The sequence below is a fragment of the Muscardinus avellanarius genome (assembly GCF_963383645.1).
Source record: "Muscardinus avellanarius genome assembly, chromosome: 9".
In the NCBI taxonomy this organism is placed as follows: Eukaryota; Metazoa; Chordata; class Mammalia; order Rodentia; family Gliridae; genus Muscardinus; species Muscardinus avellanarius.
This window is the reverse complement of record NC_137795.1, coordinates 113,883,395-113,892,278: the sequence shown is the minus strand read 5'-3', so window position 1 is coordinate 113,892,278 and position 8,884 is coordinate 113,883,395.

The following is an 8,884-nucleotide window of genomic DNA, read 5'->3' as shown; positions in this document are numbered from 1 at the left end:
TTTTAGACTGAGTAATTTTTAACTTGTAGCATGTGACAAGTAATCTTTTGATTACAGAACTATTTCTCACGTTCTTGTGTGGCTTACACGCCCCCGTGTGTCTTCCGCTCCCGGGGGCCAGGTGAGCAGCTCTGGCCAGGCCAAAGGGCCAGAGTCGATGCTTGAGCGGGCAGAGCACCCATCCCGCAGAGGCCAGGCAAGGACCTGCCGCCCCACCTCGCCTGTCACCACCCAGTGTAGACGCAAGGAAGGCGTTGCACACTCTTGGTGAGAGTGTGCACTGACTCCGATGTATAGACGTTCCTCAAAACAATTAAATACAGTGCTCCGGCAGCCCCATTACCGAGTATGTGAGTCACCTGTAGCCACAGCAGTGCAGGACGACGCTCATGGCTAAGACACGGGACAGCCTAGGTATCTCCTGATTGACAGCTGAGTGAATAAAGAAAACACAAAATGACATCAAATATTCAGCCACTGGGCATGGCAGTGCTTGCCTGTAATTCCAGCTACACTGGAGACTAAGGCAGGAGGATCACAAGTTCAAGGACAGCCTGGGTAACTTAGTGAAATCCTGTCTCCAAATAAAAATAAAAGTTGGGGATGTAGCTTAGAAATAGAGCACACCTGGGTTCAATCTCTAGTACTGAGATGTAGAGGATCAGATAAATTGGTGGCTAGATGATAGATAGGTCTCTCCTTTTTTATGGAATTGGCCCTAAGGGCATGTTGCAGGCAGAGCCACCGGACAGCTGAGGCTAAGTTAGTGCTCTCGCTCTCGTTGGCTCCCACGCATCCCCAGAGGCTTGGCCCCCAGGATGGTGCTGTGAGAGCTGGAGGAGGAGGGCCCGGCGTCCTCGGAGCATTAGGACGTGCCCTCTCCTGCTTCCTGGCCACACAGTGAGCGGTTTCCTCTGCCACATGCTCCCACCACGGCATGCCAGCTCGCCACAGGCACAAAGGCAATGGGCCCACTGACCATGGGCTGAGACCTCCAAAACTGTGAGCAAAATCAGCCTTTTTTCTCTTTGTAAGTTGATTGTCTTGGGCATTTGTTGCAGTGACAGAAAACTAACACAACAAGTTATTCTTGCCTCAAGGACCAGAGTCCAGGGTTCAAGGCAACCACACCCTCTGAAGAAAGACAAGGGAGCGAAGGGGCAGGACTGCAGACTCTGCCAAACCTCTGTCCAGCCCCAAAGCATGCAGAGCACTCGAGGCAGCCCAGCCCGGGGTAAAAACTCAGACTGAGCTGCTGCCCAGAGATCCTGAGAGATGTTGAGCCTCAGTCCCTGTGAGGCTCGGGACGTGGCTCTCAGGCCATAGCCCAACAAGGAGCATCAGGAGGCTGGAAGCAAAGGAGTGAGAGGAGGAGGAGCCATATATAACCCCCAGGGCTGCAGCCCCAGACCCACCTCTCCGTCCACACCTACCAGCCCCGGCTACAACACAGAAAAATGCATTACCGTGGATTTAGTCACTGCTGATATTACAACCAAGCCCCATTTTCAGCATTGCCACTCTGTTTCCATGAGGAGTAGGGGGCATTCTATTTCAAACCATAACTTCAAACCATAAAAGCTAACTCAAAACTCAGTACATAAAACAGATACAGTGAGGCAAAAACATACCCCCAGCACAGGACCTATTATAAGCAGAAAATAAATAAAGGACTCCCACATGAGGAAGAAGGAAAAGTAATTCAACAGAGGTACAAATCTAAGGACCCTGGAAACGTGAGAAAGGAGGGAAACGATGCAACAAAAATCTCCACAACTTCACGACAATGGGTATCACCAATACAGACCTGCAGGAAAGGCCAGGAAATAAGTTCAGATCTTATTATCAATATTACCAAAAACTAAAAATGAAATCAGAGACCAGGCAAGGTGACACATGCTTGTAATCCCAGAACTTGGGAGACCAAGACAAGAGAAACACAGGTTCATGGCCAGCCTCAGGTACTTAGCGAAGCCCTCTGCAACTTAGTGAGACCCTATTTGAAAACAGAAACTAAAAAGTAGAACTGGGTGATGTAGCTTGGAGGTAGAAGGCCCGAGTTCCATCCCCAGTACTGCAAAAAGAAAAAAAAAACAGAAAAAGTGTACAGAACATGAAAACACATAATAATAAAGCGATCAAAGCCCTGAATAAGAATCAAAAAGAGGCCCTGAAGCCAGGTGTGGTGGTGCAAGTTTGTAATCCAGTATTTGGGAGGCTGAGACAAGAGGATTGCAGTTTTGTAGCCATCCTCAGTTACTTAGTGGGGTCCTCCACAACTTAGTGAGACTCTGTTTCAATATAAAGAATACAAAATAGGTCTGAGGGTATAGTTGGAGGTAAAATGCCCCTGGGCTCAGTCCCCCAGTACTACAAAAATAAAAAAAAGAGGCCCTGAACAAAATGAAGAACACAATAAATGAAATAAAGTCTTTAATAGAAACCATCATTGGCAAGACTAGACCACATGGAAAATAGAGTGTCACTCTTAAAAAATGACTTGTTCAAAACTGACCTCACAGTCAACATTATATAGAAGACAACACAACAGCACAATCAGAATATTCACGATATCTGGGATATATTAAATATTAAAATTCACACGTTAAATAGGCATTAAAGAATGTCTAGAAGCACAAAACATGAGAACTAAAACCCTCTTTAGAGAAATACTATCAGAGAACTTCCCCAAATGAAAAACAAGAAGCCAGGCATGGTGGCGCACACTTCCAGCACTTGGGAAGCTGAGACAGGAGAATTGTGGTTTGTGGATAACCTCAGCTATTTTTGTGTGTGTGTGGTACTGAGGATGGAAACCTGGGGGCCTTCTACCTCCGAGCTACATCCCCAGCCCTAGTTTTTAGTCTCTTTATTTTGAAACAGGGTTTTACTGTTGCAAATGCCTCACTGAATAGCTGAAGCTGTCCTTGAACCCCAATCCTCCTGTCTCAGCCTCCCAAATACTGGGATTACAAGCGTGTACCACCACACCTGGCTTCAGCCTCAGCTACTTAGTGAGGCCCTTTTCAACTCAGTGAGACTCTGTTTCAAAACAAAGAATAAAAAAGTAGGGCTAGGGCAGTGCGTGGTGGTGCGTGCTTTTAATCCCAGCATTTGGGCAGCTGAGACAAGAGAATCATAGTTCACAGACAGCCTCAGCTACTTAGTGAAGCTCTTTGCAACTCAGTGAAAACATGTTTCAAAATAAAGAGTTAAAAAAAAAGCTCAGAGGTAGAATGCCGCTGGGTTCCATCCCAATACCACAAAAAAAGTAGGGCTGGGAGCCGGGTATGGTGGTGCACGCTTGTAATTCCAGCATTTGGGAGGCTGAGACCAGAGGATCGCGGTTTGTGGACAGCCCCAACTACTTAGTGAGGCCCTTTGCAACTTAGTGAGACCCTGTTTCAAAAAAAAAGAATTAGAAAATAGGGCAAGGGGTGTAACTTGGAGGTTGAATGCCCCTGGGTTTCATCCCCAGACCCGCAAAAAATAAATAAATAAATAAAAACCCGGTAGGCCTGGGGTATAAAAAGTAGCTTAGAGGTAGAATGCCCCTTGGTTTCATCCCCAGTACCAAAAAGAAAAACAAGATGAACATCCACAAACAGAAGACATTAGAACCAAGTTAGACGGTATCAAAGAGCTCCAGGCTGCATAGTAATCAAAATGACTAACATAGAGGTCAAGAGAGAATCTTAACTGCAACCAGAGGGAAAGGTCAGGTGACATCCAGAGGCAAAACAACAAGAATCAAGCCGGGCGTGGTGGGCACGCTTGTCATCCCTGCGCATGGGAGGCGGAGACGGGAGGATCGCACAGGTTCGAGGCCAGCCGCGCTGGCTTAAGAGACCCTGTTTCCAAATAAAAACCTAAAAATAGGTCTGTGAGTACAGCCCAGAGGTAGAAGGGTTTCCAGGAACTCCAGTACCACAAAATAATAATAATAATAATAATAATAATAATAATAATAATAATAATAATAATAATAAACATTGAATGTCAATGGTCTCAACTCTTTGATTAAAAGGCATAGACTAGTAAAGTGGATTAAAGACCACAATCCAACTATTTGTTGCTTGCAAGAAACTCACCTTACAGGCAAAGATATCCATGTGCCAAAGGTGAAAGGATGGAAAAAGATACTCCATGCAAATGAGACCAAAAACAAGCAGGGGGAGTAACTCTCATATCTGACAAATGAGACTTTAAGCCAAAACTTATCAGAAGAGACAAAGTGAGTCATTTCTTACTGATAAAAGGAACAACCACCCCCCAAAAAAAGAGTAAACATTTATGTCCAAAATGTGGGCATAGCAACTTTTATAAAACAGACTCTTCATGACATTAAGACTCAACTAGGTCCCAATACAGTTATATTGGGAAACTTCAACACACTTCTCATATCACTAAATCAAATCACTCTTCCAGACAAAAGATCAATGAAGACTCTTCAGGCCTAAAGAACACTATAAACCAAACAGACCTAACAGACACATACAGACTAGTTCATCCAACATCTGAATGCATATTCTTCTGAGCTGCTCATGCATGCTTCTCCAAAATAGTTCATATTCTAGGCCATAAAGAAAATTCTAGCACATTGAAAAAAGTAATATAATTCCTTGCATCTTTTCAGATCATAATGGAATAAAAATAGAAATCAATAATAGGAAGACCCACTGGAATTAAATAAATACATGGATATTGAATTATGAATTCTTGAACAAGAACTGTATCGTAGAAGAAATAAGAAGAATAAATTTAAAAATTTCTAAAATCAGCCAGGCGTGGTGGCGCACACTTGTAATCCCTGCGCTTGGGAGGCGGAGACAGGAGGATCGCACAGGTTCGAAGCCAGCCACGCTGGCTTAAGAGACCCTGTTTCCAAATAAAAAGTATAAAATGGGTCTGGGAGTGTATCCCGGAGGTAGAAGCATTTCCAGGAACCCCAGTACCACCAAAAAATTCTTTTTCTAAAATCAAATAAAACTATAGACACAACATACCAAAATCTATGGGATACTTTAAAGGTGATGTTAAGAGAAAATTTTTTAGCATTGAGTGTCCATTTAAGAAAAACAGAAAGTCACCAAATAACTTAGTGATACACCTCAAGGTACCAAAGAACAGGAACAGACAAATATCAAAGCCAATAGAAGGCAGGAAAAAACTTAAATCAGAGCAGAAATCAATGAACTAGAGAATGGAAAATACAAAAGATCAACAAAACAAAAAGATGGTTTCTTGAAAAGATAACAAGATTGATAAACTCTTAGCTGACCTAACCAAAAGAAAGAGAATTGATCCAAATTACTAAAATAAGAGATGAAAAAGGAGATATCACCACAGGCAGCAGGAAAATCCAGAGGAGCATCAAAACTATTCTGAAAACTTACGCTTCAGTAAACTAGAAAACAGAATAACTAGACAAATTTCTAGACACACAACCTACCTAAGCTGAACCAAAGGGACGGAGAAAACGTAAACAGACCAATGGCAAGCAGAGATTAAAACAACAATAGAAAACCTTCCATCAAAGGAAATTCCAGGCCCAGACAGATTCCCAGCAGGATTCTACAAAACTTTCATAGAAACTTACATCTAATGCTTCTCAAATTACTCCATGAAAAAGAAACAAAATTTTCCCAAACTCATTCTATGAAGCCAGTATCACCTTAATACCAAAACCAAATAAAGATACTACAAGAAAAAAAAAGAAAAGAAATCAGTAATAAATCAGTATCTTTGACAAATATAGATACAGAAATATTAGAGATACACATTCAAAACTATATCAAGAAAATTATACACCATGAACAAGTTGGTTTTATTCTAGGGTTACAAATCTGGTTCAACATACACAAATCAATAAATATAATTCACCACATCAATAGAAGGACAAAAACAATAATCATTTCAATAGATGCTGAAAAAGCATTTGGCAACATCCAATACACATTCATGTTAAAAAATATATATGGCATAAAATATATATGGCATTAAATCAGAATACAAGAAACTTACCTCAACATCATGAAGGCAATATATGGTAAACTCAAAGCCCACATCATACTGAACGAGGAAAAACTGCAAGAATTCCCCTTAAAATTATGAACAAGGGCCGGGCGTGGTGGCGCACGCATGTAATCCCTGTGCTTAGGAGGTGGAGACAGGAGGATCGCGCAGGTTCGAAGCCAGCCACGCGCACTGGCTTAGGAGACCCTGTTTCCAAATAAAACTGTAAAAATAGGTCTGGGAGTGTAGCCCGGAGGTAGAAGGGCTTCCAGGAATCACAGTACCACCAAAAAAAAAAAAAAGAAAAAAAATTATGAACAAGGAAAGGATGCTCACTATAACTACTTTTTAATATGCTATTTGAAACTCTTGTCAAAACAAAAAGGTAAGAAAATTAAAGGAATACAAATAGAAAAAGAACTGTCAGGCGTGGTGGTTCATGCTTATAATCCCAGCATTCAGGAGGCTGAGGCAAGGACAGCCTCCGCTACTTAGTGAGGCCCTTTGCAATTCAGTGAAACGTTTAAAATAAGGCTGGGGGTGTCACTCAGAGATACCCCTGGGTTCCATCCCCAGTACTGAAAAAAAATACTAAGTCTCACTTTGCAGCAAATGGGGCTATGTCCTTCCCCACCAAGGCCCATGGGCACTTCAGGATCCCCCAGAATTCCCTCCGCTCCCCCACCGGCCCCCACGATAGAAGCCCTTCATCTGACAGTTTTCAATCCGAATTGGCACCATTGCGTCCTCTTTTGTTATCACTGACGCGTAAGCCGCATGATTCCTACATTAAAGGCTTTCAGGAGTCGGGCTGGGAATCTCTGTGCCCTGTGTGATGTCCTCTCTGTGGAACGCACTGAACTTCAAGCAACCGGCTTATCCTTGCGTGTCCTGTTTGGAAGGAAGGTGCCGTCTGCATTCTAATTCCCGACTCTTGTAAGTGATGTGACACATCGCCTGAAACACGGATTCCACCAGAGCCGCCCCGCCGTGGAGGCTTCCAGAGGCCAGGAGAGCGCACCTGCAGCCAGCCAGCACCGGGGTCACAGCACGTCGCCGACAGCAGCCACCCACCCAGAACTCGGACCCCACGGGGTGTGCTGAACCCACACACCGGCTCACGAGCACCCGCATTAACACTTGACTGCAACACAGGCGTGCCAGGCCCCAGGCCCACTGCAGCAGCATGAGGGCTGTGGACCCTAAAGCAAGCCCGCTGCTGCTGCAGGGACGGCGGTGCGCACGGTGATCCACAAGTGCCCCAGCACCTGCCAGCGGCTTCTAAAGCCAGTCTACATCTCCGAGGATGAGCCACTGTCACGGCCCCCAGGCACCTGGCGAGCGTGGCTCAGAGCCCAGAGGAGCCGAGCCCTGGGGCTCTCCTGCCACAGGACAGGCGCCGCAGAGATGTGCCTGCCCCTGGTTTCCTGGACCTGGAAGATCATGTAGGGGAGGGACCCAACTTATCATCCCGGCCTTTTGGTGATAATGGGTGGAGACCGAGTCTTAAGCTACTTCCTGCTGTCAGGGGGTGTAGTAAGGGGGCCCCTTGGCCGGGAGAGGTCGGGTCCTCCAGAGGTGGGCAGGTGGGAGTATGGCTGCAGCGTGAGTCGGAGGTTACCCTGGACAGCGTGGTGAAGTGCGTTCAAGGAGACTTTAAGAGCCAAGGAGCTATTAAAGAAAAGGCAAATCGTGAGAGCAGTGAGTGGGTTTGGGTCAGTCTGGTCAAATGAAAACATGCTATTGGGTCAGGAGCCTCAGTAACAGATTTTAGGGAGTTTAATACTTATGGCTGTTTGGCATCTGGAGAGGGAGAGCATCATACTATGTGAACGAGTGGACCTGCTAAAATAAAAACATTAAAGAGAATTATGCCGAGAAAAACGAGGCTTAGTGGGCCCCCAAAACCGTGCAAGACAACTTGTCATGAGGCTGTTGTAGCGGAGCCCTTTGTAGACTCTGCTGAGCTTCAGGCAGAACAATCTTGTCCTGTAAGAGAGGGCCTGTAGTGCGTGGTCATGAGAGCTTGCCGCCAAGCCCCTGTACCGAGATCAGAAAAGGAAAAACTAGAACCTGAAAGGATGGAAGGACTGAGCAGGCAACCAAAAAGGAGACTGACTGGCTCACCCGCTACCTGGAGAGTTACCCTGGGCTGGCAATGAGGATGGAGGTTGAGGGGTCCAGGAGCCATCAGTCTTCAGCCAGGCCGAGCAGGGCCAGCGGCGGGGCCTGGCCTGGAAAGGTGGTCCCCTGTGCTGAGGCACCTGGGGCTCACCCTTTTCTAAGGGCACTGTTCCAGTGGCCTTCCTGGCTGCATGCCGGGCACAGTCTGATTGGTGGGCTTGGCCTTGCCGCACTTGAGCCAGGCTCCTGGAGGTAATCGTCATTGCTGTCTTCCACCCCTAGGTGGCGCTCCAGAGGGCTGAGCCACCACCGCCAGCCGAAGGGCAGCTACCAGGGATCTGCCTTTTGGCAAAGTCGGAGTGTACACTCCATCTCTGCCTGTTCCTCTCTGGAATTAAAACTTTAAATGCCATGTTAACCAAATCTCAGAGAGAGGTTTGAGGACTGTTTTCAGCCTTTCTTAATTTTTTGAAAAGCCTCCTGAGTTGGTTCTTTAAGGGAGGATGGCAGGGGGAGCAGAGTGGGTCAGAGTGGGAGGCTGTCCTGGGATAGGATGGTGACTGGGGCGGTAAGAGAACCTGTAAATCAGTGTCCGCAGAAAGCAACGCCGACGAGCCAGCCCCATCAGACTCTGGCATCCACGTGTCACCACAAAATGTGGACTGTGCCTGTGACTCAGCAAAATTGCAGGCTGGAGCAGGCCAAGAGGCAACTGCGTAACGTCACAAGATGGCGACCAAGATGG